General features: G+C 46.9%; 1 protein-coding gene across 5 annotated transcripts in view; it reads left to right on the plus strand.

Annotated features, from left to right (window-relative positions):
- Positions 1-350: 350 nt before the first annotated feature.
- The window catches only part of FAM118B (family with sequence similarity 118 member B), an 82340-nt gene continuing 66007 nt past the window's right edge, over positions 351-16683 (plus strand). For all 5 annotated transcript variants that reach the window (XM_040326173.1, XM_040326179.1, XM_040326180.1 and 2 more), the window contains exons 1-2: positions 351-457; positions 14908-15014. The gene's annotated coding sequence lies outside the window, so the exon portion shown is untranslated. The remainder of the gene's footprint in view (positions 458-14907; positions 15015-16683) is intronic.

Raw genomic sequence — 16683 nt, forward strand, 5'->3', positions numbered from 1 at the left:
CACTGCTGCAGGAGAGATGTTAGGGCCACATGAAATGTCCTGGAGGTCCGGATACAGCCCAGGGGCCTTGTGATTGACACATGTAGTATAACAGATCTCAGCAGTTTTAGCAGTCAGAGGACATGCTTGAAAATTCCAGAAAATATTACACCAGCCTTGATATTAAAAAAAAATATATATTTTTAAGAGAAAGATTGGTTTAAAAAAAACAAAAAAAAAAAACACAGGACAGCATGGAATAAACGATCAGATGCATATTCTCAGACTTCCATAGAGAAGTCTATGTGAATAAGTTCCCTTTAATGTAGGATAGGCAAGTACCAGTAAGGTGACACTAGATGGCAGTAGAGCTCCACAGCCGGCGATTGCGCAGTATAAGAAGTGTGAGCCGTCTCGCTCTCCGTAGAGAATGCGGCTGTACTGAGGAGAGTGAGAGAGCCGGTGTGACACCCTGCAGGTAATTGTGTGTCCGGTGTCCCCACTACTGAGTATACGCCACACAGTGCACCCCCCCATATACACTCTGTACTGAGTATATAACACACAGTGCACCCCTCCATATACAGTCTGTACTGAGTATACACCACACAGTGCACCCCTCCATATACAGTCTGTACTGAGTATACGCCACACAGTGCACCCCTCAATATACACTGGACTGAGTATACACCACACACTGCACCCTTCCATATACACTCTGTACTGAGTATACACCACACAGTGCACCCCTCCATATACACTCTGTACTGAGTATACACCACGCAGTGCACCCCTCCATATACACTCTGTACTGAGTATACACCACACAGTGCACCCCTCCATATACACTCTGTACTGAGTATACACCACACAGTGCACCCCTCCATATACACTCTGTACTGAGTATACACCACACAGTGCACCCCTCCATATACACTGGACTGAGTATACACCACACAGTGCACCCCTCCATATACAGTCTGTACTGAGTATACACCACACAGTGCACCCCTCCATATACAGTCTGTACTGAGTATACACCACACAGTGCACCCCTCCATATACACTCTGTACTGAGTATACACCACACAGTGCACCCCTCCATATACACTCTGTACTGAGTATACACCACACAATGCACCCCTTCATATACACTGGACTGAGTATACACCACACAGTGCACCCCTCCATATACACTCTGTACTGAGTATACACCACACAATGCACCCCTTCATATACACTGGACTGAGTATACACCACACAGTGCACCCCTCCATATACACTGGACTGAGTATACACCACACAGTGCACCCCTCCATATACACTGGACTGAGTATACACCACACAGTGCACCCCTCCATATACAGTCTGTACTGAGTATACACCACACAGTGCACCCCTCCATATACAGTCTGTACTGAGTATACACCACACAGTGCACCCCTCCATATACACTGGACTGAGTATACACCACACAGTGCACCCCTCCATATACAGTCTGTACTGAGTATACACCACACAGTGCACCCCTCCATATACACTCTGTACTGAGTATACACCACACAGTGCACCCCTCCATATACACTCTGTACTGAGTATACACCACACAATGCACCCCTTCATATACACTGGACTGAGTATACACCACACAGTGCACCCCTCCATATACACTCTGTACTGAGTATACACCACACAATGCACCCCTTCATATACACTGGACTGAGTATACACCACACAGTGCACCCCTCCATATACACTGGACTGAGTATACACCACACAGTGCACCCCTCCATATACACTGGACTGAGTATACACCACACAGTGCACCCCTTCATATACACTGGACTGAGTATTCACCACACAGTGCACCCCTCCATATACACTGGACTGAGTATACACCACACAGTGCACCCCTCCATATACACTCTGTACTGAGTATACACCACACAGTGCACCCCTCCATATACACTCTGTACTGCGTATACACCACACAGTGCACCCCTCCATATACACTCTGTACTGAGTATACACCACACAATGCACCCCTCCATATACACTGGACTGAGTATACACCACACAGTGCACCCCTCCATATACACTGGACTGAGTATACACCACACAGTGCACCCCTCCATATACACTGGACTGAGTATACACCACACAGTGCACCCCTCCATATACACTGGACTGAGTATTCACCACACAGTGCACCCCTCCATATACACTGGACTGAGTATACACCACACAGTGCACCCCTCCATATACACTCTGTACTGAGTATACACCACACAGTGCACCCCTCCATATACACTGGACTGAGTATACACCACACAGTGCACCCCTCCATATACACTGGACTGAGTATACACCACACAGTGCACCCCTCCATATACACTGGACTGAGTATACACCACACAGTGCACCCCTCCATATACACTCTGTACTGAGTATACACCACACAATGCACCCCTCCATATACACTGGACTGAGTATACACCACACAGTGCACCCCTCCATATACACTGGACTGAGTATACACCACACAGTGCACCCCTCCATATACACTGGACTGAGTATACACCACACAGTGCACCCCTCCATATACACTGGACTGAGTATACACCACACAATGCACCCCTCCATATACACTGGACTGAGTATTCACCACACAGTGCACCCCTCCATATACACTGGACTGAGTATACACCACACAGTGCACCCCTCCATATACACTCTGTACTGAGTATACACCACACAGTGCACCCCTCCATATACACTGGACTGAGTATACACCACACAGTGCACCCCTCCATATACACTGGACTGAGTATACACCACACAGTGCACCCCTCCATATACACTGGACTGAGTATACACCACACAGTGCACCCCTCCATATACACTCGACTGAGTATACACCACACAGTGCACCCCTCCATATACACTCTGCACCGAGTATACACCACACAGTGCACCCCTCCATATACACTCTGCACCGAGTATACACCACACAGTGCACCCCTCCATATACACTGGACTGAGTATACACCCCACAGTGCACCCCTCAATATACACTCTGTACTGAGTATACACCACACAGTGCACCCCTCCATATACACTGTGTACTGAGTATACACCACACAGTGCACCCCTCCATATACACTGTGTACTGAGTATACACCACACCGTGCACCCCTCCATATACACTGGACTGAGTATACACCACACAGTGCACCCCTCCATATACACTGGACTGAGTATACACCACACAGTGCACCCCCTCCATATACATTGTGTACTGAGTATACACCCCACAGTGCACCCCTCCATATACACTGTGTACATGTCTGTTTACTAACACAGCACTGCGTATCACTTCTCACCCGCCCAGTGCATAGATCACTGCCGGTGCATTGCCATGAAATGTGATTTGCCATGAAATGTGATGGTCCGCCTCCATCACATCCCATTGGCTCACTCATGTCATGTGACATATAGACACGTCATCAGTCTCAGCTAGGCTATTGGCTAATGGCTATCATAGGGAGAGGATCTCCTCCCCCTGTAATAGCTGCACGGAGCTGTAGTAGTAAATGTAGCTTACTCGCACACCCAGGGAGGTCAGCCCCCGTGCAGCTTATCAAAGGGCTAAGAGAGAGGAGAGGGGGGGGCAGGCAGATGGGAGGCTGCTCCATTATACAGGCTGCCCATGGTGTGTGTGTGTGCTGCTGGCCACACAGCCTGAGAGCAGGAGGAGGGGAGAGGCAGCCTATAGATGTGTGTGTGTGATCATTGTTTCTATACATTGTTACACGAGCAATGCACTCACTGCAACACAGGCTGCTCCTCACAGAGCTGTGCATATCACACTGCCTTCTCCTTCCTAACACTATATAGCAGCTCCGTGCTTTGATTCTTGGATTCTGAACCCTGGAAATCCCCCATACTCTCCAATACGACTTTTATATTATCTTTTGGTTACACGGGTATCACTCTCAGTTCTATGGAAGGAGCAGGCGCAGAAGAGGTGAAGGGGCGACACTTCAGCCCTCATCCACATATATAACTCAAGCTATCACAGAGAGAGGAGATCCTCTCCCTATAATAGCCTAGCTGAGACTGATGACGTGTGTATATGTCACATGACATGAGTGAGCCAATGGGATGTGATGGAGGCGGACCATCACATTTCATGGCAAAACACATTTCATGGCAGTGCACCGGTATGGTATACACTGACTGCTATAAGAGGGTTCTGCCAGCCACCATCATTCTGCCCTATTCACAGCACCCTGTGACCTCTGGTGGGTGGAACTCTCACTGATGGGCATCATGTGCTGATTCTCAGTCCAGTAGATCTCCAGTCCAGTTATTTTCAGTGTGTCTGTGTTGGTTTTTATAAAACATAATGTAACGTGTGCCAGCCTCACAGGGTGGTGGCAATCCTATAAATTCCCATTGAACTGAAAGGCAATCATATGGTGCAGCAAGTGTGACACCCGAGAGGGCAAAGGGGTTGATTTACTAAAGCTGGAGAGTGAAAAAGCTGTGCAAATAAACCAATCGGCTTCTAACTTCAGCTTATTCAATTAAGCTTTGACAATGAAACCTGGAAGCTGATTGGTTTCTATGCAGAGCTGCACCAGATTTGCACTCTACAGTTTTATTAGGTCGACCCCAAAGTTGACATCATAGGGCCAGATTCTCAGTGGAGATACGACGGCGTATCTCCACGCCTGATTCTTAGAATCAGTTACGCAGGGCTGTATATGCTGGTCCCGCTGCAGGGCTGTATATGCTGCCCCCCCCCCCCCCCGCTGCAGGGCTGTATATGCTGCCCCCCCCCCCCGCTGCAGGGCTGTATATGCTGGCCCCAGCTGCAGGGCTGTATATGCTGGCCCCAGCTGCAGGGCTGTATATGCTGGCCCCAGCTGCAGGGCTGTATATGCTGGCCCCAGCTGCAGGGCTGTATATGCTGGCCCCAGCTGCAGGGCTGTATATGCTGGCCCCAGCTGCAGGGCTGTATATGCTGGCCCCAGCTGCAGGGCTGTATATGCTGGCCCGCCAGAGAAGAGTCTGCACGGTGACACGCTGCAGCACTATATACACTGACACACTGCTGCCATTTCTATTCTTAGAGCTTTTATTAGAGATATCAGATCTGTGGGCAGAGGGCATAATGGGAAGATAAAACTTGGATTGTTATGGGACTCCCCCAGGTGTTTGATGCTCCTGGACTAGGACCTGGAATGTTGGTGCCCTTGTGTTCTGGGATCCCAAATGTCAGCACTGCTGTGCTTTGGGAGTACCTTGTCTGTCTGGATTCTCACCAGTTCTATTGTTCTGGGATCTTCTACTCCCAACCATTCCGACCCCCCCCCCCCCCTTCCCAGTGGTTAGTGCCACAGAGTCTGGGCCCTCTTCCCCCTTTCATTGGTGCCTCCCTGTTCTCGGTCCCCCACTTTACTAGTCACTGGTACTTCCCTGATCTGGGACCCCCCTGTCTCCTTAGTACTGGGTCAGGCCTCTAGAATTGACTTCCATTAGGATGTGATATTTCCCTCCTGTGCCTTTCATAAATGTAGTAGGTGAGTCAGTGGTGATTCCCGCCAAACATTTGTCAGTCACCTTTCATTGTACTGACTTCTGTGAAGTATAAAAGGTGAAGTGTGTTTGCTGTAGGATATGACAGTGTACACATCAGGACAGGAGTGCAGTGTCTGGCTGTACAAAAGAAGTCCTTTTAAGTGCTGGCAGTGAACAGGAAATGGGAAGAAGTGTCAGTGACACAATCATGCCTATAAAATGACAGTGACACCCACCAGGAAAATACTTGTCCTGTCACTGAGCTAGGGCCCGCCTCCAGGATGCCCAACAATGCCATACATGGCACCAACACCACAATACTGCACAGGGCTAGAATTACTACAGGGTGCATCCAATGTAGAGCAAAACCATATCATACCATGTCCTTTTAGACTTTTACATTTGACATACCTAAATCTTGTGTGTATATGTGTGTGTGTGTATATGTATGTGTGTGTGTGTGTGTGTGTGTGTGTGTATATATATGTGTGTGTATATATATATTGTAATTCATTTTACCGGAGGTGTGCAGAAGCTGTAGAGTTTGCTTGTCAGGTCTACGCACACACTCCTAGCTGCTGTAGTATCCTTGAGGCGCTGTTCACACTAATGTGACTCTAAATGCAACTTTGATGTGACTTTACACTCGGTGGCCCTCAAGTTACATCAATATCGCAATAAAGCAGTGCAGGAAACCTTTTCAAAGTCGCATAGATCAGGTGCCATTGTAATCAATGGGATGCGACTTGTCATGTGACTTTGTGTACAGTCATATGACAAATCGCACTAGTGTGAATGGAACCTAAGTGTGTTAAAGGGGGTTGTAAAGGTTCGTATTTTATTTTCTAAATGGGTTCCTTAAGCTAGTGCATTGTTTTTTCTTTGTTTGAATTTCTCACTTCCTGTTCCTCCTCAGTAAGCTTTCCACCATCATCCGAGCGGTGGAAAGTCATTTAGAACAGCTTACTGAACACCTTACTGAGGAGGAACAGGAAGTGAGAAATTCAGACAAAGAAACCAAAGAAAAAAAAACATTTTAGAAGGGAAAAGGTAAGTGAACCAACAATGCACTAGCTCAAAGGAACCTATTTAGAAAATAAACAACAAACCTTTACAACCCCTTTAAATCCGCTCACTGCTGCCAATGCGTGCCACCTGCTGGTGCCAGTGAAGAGGTTTAATTTGCCAAACATATTCCAGGTGCATTTAAAAAAAAAAAAAGTGCAATATCTTAAAGGGGTTGTAAAGGTACCATTTTTTTTTTTTCCTAAATAGCTTCCCTAACCTTAGTGCAATCCTCCTTCACTTACCTCATCCTTCCATTTTGCTTTTAAATGTCCTTATTTCTTCTGAGAAATCCTCACTTCCTGTTCTTCTGTCTGTAACTCCACACAGTAATGCAAGGCTTTCTCCCTGGTGTGGAGTGTCGTGCTCGCCCCCTCCCTTGGACTACAGGAGAGTCAGGACGCACACTAACACACAGCTCCTTTCTCCATCTGCAACGTAGAGAGCGTCTTGACTCTCCTGTAGCCCAAGGGAGGGGGCGAGCACGACACTCCACACCAGGGAGAAAGCCTTGCATTACCGTGTGTAGTTGCAGACAGAAGAACAGGAAGTGAGGATTTCTCAGAAGAAATAAGGACATTTAAAAGCAAAATGGAAGGATGAGGTAAGTGAAGGAGGACTGCACTAAGGTAAAGGAAGCTATTTAGGAAACTTTTTTTTTTTTACCTTTACAACCCCTTGAACCACTTAAGACCCGGACCAAAATGCAGGTAAAGGACCCGGCCAGTTTTTGCGATTCGGCACTACGTCGCTTTAACTGACAATTGCGCGGTCGTGCGACATGGCTCCCAAACAAAATTGGCGTCCTTTTTTTCCCACAAATGGAGCTTTCTTTTGATCACCTCTGCGGTTTTTATTTTTTTGCGCTATAAACAAAAATAGAGCGTCAATTTTGAAAAAAAATCTGTATTTTTTCCTTTTTGCTATAATAAATATCCCCCAAAAATATATATATATATATATAAAAAAAAAAAAATGTTTCCTCAGTTTAGGCCGATACTTATTCTTCTACCTATTTTGGTAAAAAAAAAAACGCAATAAGCGTTTATCGATTGGTTTGTGCAAAATTTATAGTGTTTACAAAATAGGGGATAGTTTTACTGCATTTTTATTAAAAAAAAAAATTTGTTACTACTAATGGTGGCGATCAGCGTTTTTTTTTTGGCGGACACATCGGACAATTTTGACACATTTTTGGGACAGCAAAACATGCTACAAAAATGCACTGTTTACTGTGAAAATGACAATTGCAGTTTGGGAGTTAACCAATGGGGGGCGCTGAAGGGGTTAAGTGTGACCTCATATGTGTTTATAACTGTAGGGGTGCCGGGCTGGATGTGTGACATCATTGATGGTGTTTCCCTATATCAGGGAACACACGATCAATGAAGCTGCCACAGTGAAGAACGGGGAAGCTGTGTTTACACACAGCTCTCCTCGTTCTTCAGCTCCGGGGGACCGATCGCGGGACTCCAGCGGCGATCAGGTCCCACGGTCACGGAGCTTCGGACCAGGTCACAGGCACGTGCCCGCGACCCGCGGCTGGGCACTTAAGAGGCCGTACAGGTACGTGCTTGTGCCCAGCCGTGCCATTCTGCCGATGTATATGTGCAGGAGGCGGTCCTTAAGTGGTTTCAAGTGTTTGTTAAAGTAAGAAATGTTCTTCTATAGTTCCCTCAGATATATAACACTAACCTCCCCAGTGGATGTCCTTTTTAAAAATGTGCAGTATAATGGCTTACTTCAGAGCGCCATTCGGCGCTTAGCTGACCTCCCGCTGGTCTCCTCTCCTGATGTGATAGCTGCAGGGGAGGTGCTGGGAAATCCCTGCTGACATCAACGGAGGGGGGGAGACCTGTGGGCAGTCATGTGAGTGCAGAGCGGCGCTCTGAAGTAAGCCATTATACTGCATATTTGTATAAATGACATCCACCGGGGAGGTTAATGTTCTAATAATAGATGTACACTTTTTTTTTAGCAGGAGGGGAGGATCGGGGAGCTGACAGGCAGGAAGGGGAGAAGGACAGAGGGAGACATAGAGGAGCAGGGCTGCAGATGACGGGGGCAGGGTTCAGCAGCCTTGATTATAGTGGTCAGTTTACAGGGGGGAGGGCAGAAACTTGCAGGATCAGACAGGTATTTCAGGTGATACAGGGGGCCAAATTGCACAGCACAAGCACTTTGCTGTATAACATGCTTTAAAGAAATGGGATCATTTTAAAGAGGAGTTCCAGAGGGATTCAGCGGTTACAGCCCGATATGGGACAATGGGTACTATGAGGAACTGCTCTCATTGGATTGCGGAGCGCGGTGGAGGAGACATGGTGTTACACATATGAGACATATTTTTGAGGCTGGTGAACTGATCCCCTTCCCAGAACTGAGGGAGCGATTTCCCCCTCCCGCAGTCCATGCTCTTCTATTACATGCAGCTGCGACATGCAGGGGGGGCCCTGTGGGTTCTTTCGCAAACACCAATATTCAAATATATGGCCGAGGTGTCCCAGTTTAAGGGCTTCATTTCTAGAACCTACTCCATGATTCTCAATGTATATCTAGAGGGTTTTCCCCTACGGCGTCTACTAGGTGGTGGAGGGATGTAGGGACATTCGAGGATGAGCAATGGGAGGAGGCACTCCAGGCAGTGCAACTATGCTCCTTAAATGTGGCCCAACGGTCATCTCAACTATACATTGTTCTCAGATTGCATTACACGCCCGACAGGCTGTTTAGAATGGGTGTTGGATCTGACTCCAACTGCCCTAGATGTGCAAGGGATCATGGGGATCTAATCCATTTGCTGTGGCGGTGCCCCAAGCTTCATTTGTTCTGGTCAGGGGTCGTGGCTCTCATTAACAGTGTTTATCTGACTTCCATACCTATTGACCCGAAACTATGCCTTCTTGGGATTATGGACGATATCCTTACGGATGATAATGGCAGGCAGGCCATATTGAGAGCTCTATTTCAGGCCCGTAGACTGATCCTTCGGCGTTGGAAGGCGGTTGATCCCCCCACCCCAACGTTGAAGGAATGGATTACCCAAATGGGTGACACCATAAGAATGGAGAAGTATGTCTATCAACAGGGGCTGTTCTGGAAAATTTGAACGGCTGTGGGCTCCATGGTTGGATACCCCTGGCCTGTCCCCGGTTGATTTGGTCATGGATAGGCTGTTTAGATAGCTGATGGGTGGACAGCCGTGATGCAGAGTGGGCGGGGAATACGACTCATTACATATATGCGTTTCATGTAATAGGACGATCTGTTTAAGGAATAGCGCCTTTCAGTTGTAGTGTCTGACATGTGTAATTTGTAATGGCAGAGGCTGATGTGCAAACTGTTTGTACTTTTTGAGCTGTTACCTGATCTGATGGAATAATTTTGTGTTCCAAGTATGAGCTGTGAACTTATTTTCTGTTTTTTGTCTGTCTCAATAAACATCTTTTGATAAAAAAAAAAAAAAAAAAAAAAGGAGTTCCACACAAAAATGGAACTTCCGCTTTAAGTGAAGCTGACCCCACCACATGCCACATTTGGCATGTCGTTTTTTTTTTTTTTGGGGGGGGGGGGGGAGTGGATATCCTCTTTTTAGGGTTGAAAATATATTTATTGGCAGCGTAACAAACGATACAAAAAACAACGTCCAGTGTTACATACTAGTGAGCGGACATGTGTATTGAGTCAGCCCAATGGCTATCGCCCACAGCATAACTCCTATCGCCATATAGTAAATAATTAACATCGACCGTCCCTAGGAGTAAAAAAACGACTCCGGGGAGCTCCGTTGTTCACAGTCAGATAGTATTCAAGAAAGTAAAAAGGGAAGAGAGAAGGGGGGAGCGACCCAAGGGTGGGCGTGAGTTGAAGAGAAGGGCAAAAAGGAAGGAAAAAGAGAAAACAGGAGAGAAGCGAGAGAAAAATAGTCGAAGGAGAGCGCAAGAGCTGCTGTGGAGACATTCGTAGGAAAGTGTTTCCAAAAGGACAGTGGGGGGGACACCCGTAAGTACATGTCCAGCCCATCCCAGTGTCAGGTTTGTATGTTAGGGTGATCGTGCCAGGGTTGATAGCATGTTGGTGAGCGTATACTTCGTATTTATCGAAGGTGTCCTTGTCAAGGGCCAGCATCTCCTCCGTTCTTATGGTATCATTCATAATCGAGACCCATCGCGACAAGGGAGGAGTGGCGGTTGTCTTCCAAAATGACGGGATGAGCTGTCTCACTGAAGACGCAATGCGCGGCCAGCTGTGAAGCAATGGCTGAGCGACCACATTTAGAATGCGGGCGCCGTGGAAAGGATTGGTGCTTTGTACGCACCGCATCGCTGGACCGTAGGACAGGCGAGTGTCTGATTATTTAAAGTCGGCAGCTACACTTCTTGTTCTTTTTCGGCAGCACTCCGCTTTAATGATCGCAGAAAAGTTACAAAACTAGGCCAACTGGGGAGTTGACTAAGGCCCTGTTAACACCATCTGCAGCGACATCGGTTTTCCTGCACATGTTCTGCAAGAGCACAAAAAAAAATTGTTCTATGTGCCCTCTTTTACACCACAACACTGGTATTTTTCCTGCGCTGCCACTTTGAGGGGCTCCCACCATCCCTGCCTTCCAAGGTTTGGAACCCCTGCTGTGCACATTGGGGTTTAAACCATTCATGCATTGAGTTCCTGGGAACCCCTGCTGTGCCCATTATGAGGAGTTCCAACTATCCCTGAACTGAAGTCCAAGACTTGCACACCTGCTCTGCTGTGCCCATTATTAGGGGTTCCCTGGTCTGTACACGTGCTGTGCCCATTATTGAGGGTTCCCTGGTCTGTACACGTGCTGTGCCCATTATTGAGGGTTCCCTGGTCTGTACATGTGCTGTGCCCATTATTGGGGGGGGTTCCCTGGTCTGTACATGTGCTGTTACTATTATTGGGGGGGCTCCCTGGTCTGTACACGTGCTGTGCCCATTTTTGGGGGGGTTCCCTGTTCTGTACATGTGCTGTGCCCATTATTGAGGGTTCCCTGGTCTGTACATGTGCTATTCCTATTATTGGGGGGGGGTTCCCTGTTCTGTACACGTGCTGTGCCCATTTATTGGGGGGGGGTCCCTGTTCTGTACACGTGCTGTGCCCATTTATTGGGGGGGGGGTCCCTGTTCTGTACACGTGCTGTGCCCATTTTTGGGGGGGTTCCCTGTTCTGTACACGTGCTGTGCCCATTATTGGGGGGGTCCCTGTTCGGGGGGGGTTCCCTGTTCTGTACACGTGTTGTGCCCATTATTGGGGGGGTTTCCTGGTCTGTACACATGCTGTTGGGGGGAGTTGAACAATTTGAAAGCCGCATGTCAGTGCGACTTGACTGACATCTGTGTGACTTCATCAGGGCTGGACTGGGACAAAAATTTGGCCCTGGACTTCATTCAGACCGGCCCACTTTAATTCAATAAAATGCTGCCCCCACCCTCCCAAAAAATCACGCCCACCAAAAGGCCCCTACATCCATTATTGTATATCATGAGAGGGTGAGAAAGAGGGGAATGAGAGAGAGAGAGGGAGGGTTGAGTGAGAGGGGGTGTGTGAAAGAGGGGGGTGAGTGTAAGAAAAAGAGAGTGAGTGTAAAAGAGAGGGGGTGAGTGTAGGACCCCTTTTTACACTGAGGCATTTTTTAGGAGTTTTTGGGCTAAAAATAGCGCATGTAAAGCGACTGAAAAACGCTTCCGCTGCAGTCCCAGTGTGAAAGCCTGAGTGCTTTCACACTGGGGCGCTGCCAGGGCGTTAGAAAAAGTCTCTGTTTTAAAAAACGGCCCACTGAGCCATCGGCCCACCGGGAAACTCCCTGTAGTCCCTATGGCCAGTCCATCCCTGGACTTCATGCACAGATGTCTATGCAAGTCGCACCTGAAATCACCAAAAGTAGTTGAATACTTTTTCAAATCGCTGCGGCACTGCAAGGTCAGCATCGCTCCGATTGAACAGTTCCATTGCCGACAATAGGGTGTGACTTGTCATGCGTTTTGGACCTGTAAAATCGCATAACAAGTCGGGGCTAATGGCAGAGAGATCTTTCTGTTGGAATCTCTAAGGCATTTAACAAGTCATTTGTGGGTAGTCTAAGTCTAGTCTTATGTCTGTGAGTCACCTTTGTTATTTAGCCAGATGTCAACTGACCTCCGCCCATGGCATGAAGTTGGCACTGGCTGGAACCACACAGTGGATTCCTAATAAGGAAATCTCAGATTTTATGGTTGTCTCTGCACAATGTAGATAAGGTTGGCCGCCCTGTGACCCTGGCTGATGCGTGTTCTTTGTGTGTCTTAACTGCGACCTTCATATGTTTATCTGTCTCTATCCGTGGACCAAACATGTTGTCTCTAGCGGCCTCCACCACCTAGGAATTCTCCTAATTCCAGATCATGTTGTCTAATCTGTGCGTGTGAATCGGGCTGTACACTCCAGTGCAAATATTCACTTTGTCTTCCAAACAGCAGCTGGGAAAACAGCGAGCTGTAAAGATGGGAAATTGTTCCTTTTATAGAGGGGGGTTTATCACTGAGGCTTTTTTTTATAAGCACTTAAAGTCTTTCTCAACCTATATAGCATTAATGAATCCTTGAAATAACCTCCCTGTCTCAATTATATCCATAGCTCATGTGACATTAGCAGTGATCAGTTGGGCCCCTTGTACGCTGAGCTGACTTGGTTCAGTGCATCGTTCCCAGCATTTAAGTGTGCCCGAGAGTGATGGGTGCAGCATCCAGCCCCGCTGCCTGCAGCTTGTCAACGTCAATGGCAGGCTGCCACTGCACAGGTCTGCACTCCTTTCAGAAATATATAAAGTATCTTGGATCACAAGCCATGAATTTTATGGGCACCACAACGTCTTTATTTATAAAAAAAATCCAACTTTTTTGATTACACAGTTAAAATCATAAAACTGCTTAAAATTGGAGCCTAGAGCCCCTGAACAGCAGTAAATCTTTTGGCTGTCGGCAGATCTGCCTCTACAAATTCGGCAAAGTGCTTAAAAATAGAGCATCTGAGCATGTGCTGAGCAGGGTGAGACAGTGTATTACTGCATTTTAACCATTTCCCACCCGGCCACTGCATATGTACGACCGGGTGGATGTTCAAAAACGTCCTTCAGGAGGGGGGATCGTGCGTGCCCACGCAGCGGAACGGTCCCGATGCTCTCGTGTCACCCGGACATGGCGCATCTCAGATCTGCAGGAGGGCTCTGTGATTGGCCCTCCTGATCACATGATGGCCATGGCCAATCACAGCTGTCGTGTGATGTAAACAGAGAGCCGGTTGCTATGCGATCGGCTCTCCTCTCCTCACACATTAGTTGTCGGTGAGGAGAGCGGGTTGGTGAGGAGAGCGGATCGCTGCATTCGGCTGGTGATCAGTGAGTATGGACTGTTTTTTTTTTTTTTTTTACACACTGATCACCAGCCTAGTAACACATGTCCCCACATAGTAAAATCACATGACGCAATGATCATCTGCACACATGTCCGTGATCACCTGCGCACATCTGTACATGATCATTTATGTACATATGTCCGTGATCACACAAACCAAATATCATACACTTAAAGCGGGGGTTCACCCCCAAAATTTTTTTTAACATGACATTCAGCCGAGTTGTCAGAGTGACAATCGGCTCAGAAGAAGACCACCCCCGGAGAGCGGAGAAGTCGGAAGAAGACCCCCGGTGCTGACTAATGATTTTAAAAACCTGTGTAGTGTTTTTTTTTTTTTTTACACTTTATTTTTTTTCCAGGTGAATGGGTAGGGGTACGATGTACCCCATACTCATTCACCTGGGGTGGGGGGGCCGGGATCTGTGGCCCCCTTGTTAAAGGGGGCTCCCAGATTCCGATAAGACCCCAGACAACCAACGGCCAGGGTTGTCGGGAAGGGGCCCTTGTCCTCATCAACATGCAGCAGCGGGGCTGTGGACAAAGCACGCTCAAGTGCCCCCATGGGATGTGGTTTCCCGTAGGGGCACTGGACAGAGAAGAGGAGCAAGCAGTGCTGGCAGGAGACCCCAGAAGAGGAGGTTCAGAGCAGGAACGTATAGAGATGTCTTGTTTATATAAAAAAAAAAAAAAAAAAAAAAAAATTCTTTACAACCACTTGGTGTTAATGGACTTTTAATTGTTTTAATTTTATTTTAACATATACAGAGCTGCATTAATTCTGTGTCTTTTTTTTTTTTACCTGCCTGGAGTTCAGCTTAAATAAAAGATAAGTGATTAATGTAGATTTTTTTTTTTATTATTTCAGAGTCAGGGGTCTGGAACCCCTATATCCTCAGCACAAACAGAATTCAATTCTATGGCTATCGTGTGACGAGGGAGTGGAGTAGAAGTGGAAATCTTCTTAAAGGAAAGGTAACGATCTGCCTGAGTGCCTTTTACACAACTAATATATATTCCATGCTGGAATTTGGTCACAAAGCCACACCTGTATGTGAAGGTCACCTGTGTACTACTAACAGTCTAGTAGTGCCGTCACCAGGCTGTGATGACCATAGTTTTTTTATTTTTCGTGTCCGTTAACAAATATGCAAGCCCGACATATTTTTTGTTCATTTAGGTGCATTGCGTTTAGAGCATTCTTTTCATTTTCAATTGGCTTGCTAATGCACATGCAGGCACCTCTTCTTCCTTTTTTTTTTTTTTTTTTTTTTTTTTTTTTTTTATAATCCACTAAAGTGCGTGGCAGTAAGTTACGTTGCAGTGTTGTGTGATTTTCTTTTTTTTTTTTTGTTATGCACATGCATTGTCTGGTTTGTTTAGGGTGCTTTAAAAATGAATGGTGCCTCAGCACACCTGCCAGAACATGGCATGTTGTCATGAGCTGCAGTTTATGCGCCTTTTGTCGTCGACCCCCCCCCCACCCCTGTCTGCTCCGACTGCTGCCATCATTCCTGAGTCTTATTTCTACACTCCCCTCTGTTACATTAAATAATGTGCCCCAGTGTACTTTTTCATATCGCCGATTGGCACTCACGTGACCGGGCTCCTTGCTGCCTCCTGGCTGATGTCAGTGGGGGATTCTCAGCCCCTCCCACTGTAGCTGTCCAATCAATAAATGAAGTGTATAGCAGCTTATTTAAAAAATAAAAATAAATACACTGGATACATCATTTAATGTAACAGGATTGTAGAAAGAAGACTCGCAACCACTTTTAATTCAAATCTTACTCTGGACTGATACGTGGAGTGATGTGCTTCTATTCCTTATCTTAGAATCGCAGGCTTTTTACTTTATTTGTATGTTGGTTTTTAACATGGGCTTGTTCATATTCATGCGATTTGGAATATTCATTGTCCTATGGACATGTCTGGGCTTTGTGTGCTGTGATTGAAGTTGTCACAATCTGCATCTAATGCTGGTTAAAGTATATCTAAAGCCAAGGCTGTCTGTGCCTTGATGCCTGTGTCCCAATTTGAAAGCACTCTACTCACTTTTTGTCTTTTTAACTTGTGTCCAATAGAACATGAAATGAGGGGAAATCTCGCCAACTTAGACAAAGCGGTAACCAGAAAAATGTTTTGTCCAATCGTCTTCCAGGGCAGCATCCGAGAGATGGGCTCCTCCTTCCTGCAACAGGAAACGCATTAGTCCACCATTTATACATTTGTTGGTCTCACCTGTGTGCCTCAGTTGTTTTGTGTTTCCTCTGGACCCAAAGGAGCTGAAAACATTTATTTTATCCAGTCTCTGTGCTTTCTGCAGGGTACTCCCAGACCAGCATTCCATTCAGTCCAGGGGGCTTGGAGAAGCAATCTGAGCCTAAAGCTCTGCCTGAAGTTTTGAAACTCACTCCTTGCTGCTGGACGGCCCTGCGGTAGAGCCCCATGCTCCAGGTGCTTTAGAGGTTCCCTCGCTGGGCAGATGACCCAGCCGCAGACCATCCTGCCTACTAAGCGATGGTACCAAAAGTTCCTTTGGTGATTTTAATACTACTGAGGCACACAGGTGAGACTAACACATTTTATAATGGTGGACTAATGTGTTTTCTTGTTGGAGGATAGAGGAGCCTATCTCTCGGAT

The sequence above is a fragment of the Rana temporaria genome, chromosome 10, assembly GCF_905171775.1.
Source record: "Rana temporaria chromosome 10, aRanTem1.1, whole genome shotgun sequence".
Classification (NCBI taxonomy): Eukaryota; Metazoa; Chordata; class Amphibia; order Anura; family Ranidae; genus Rana; species Rana temporaria.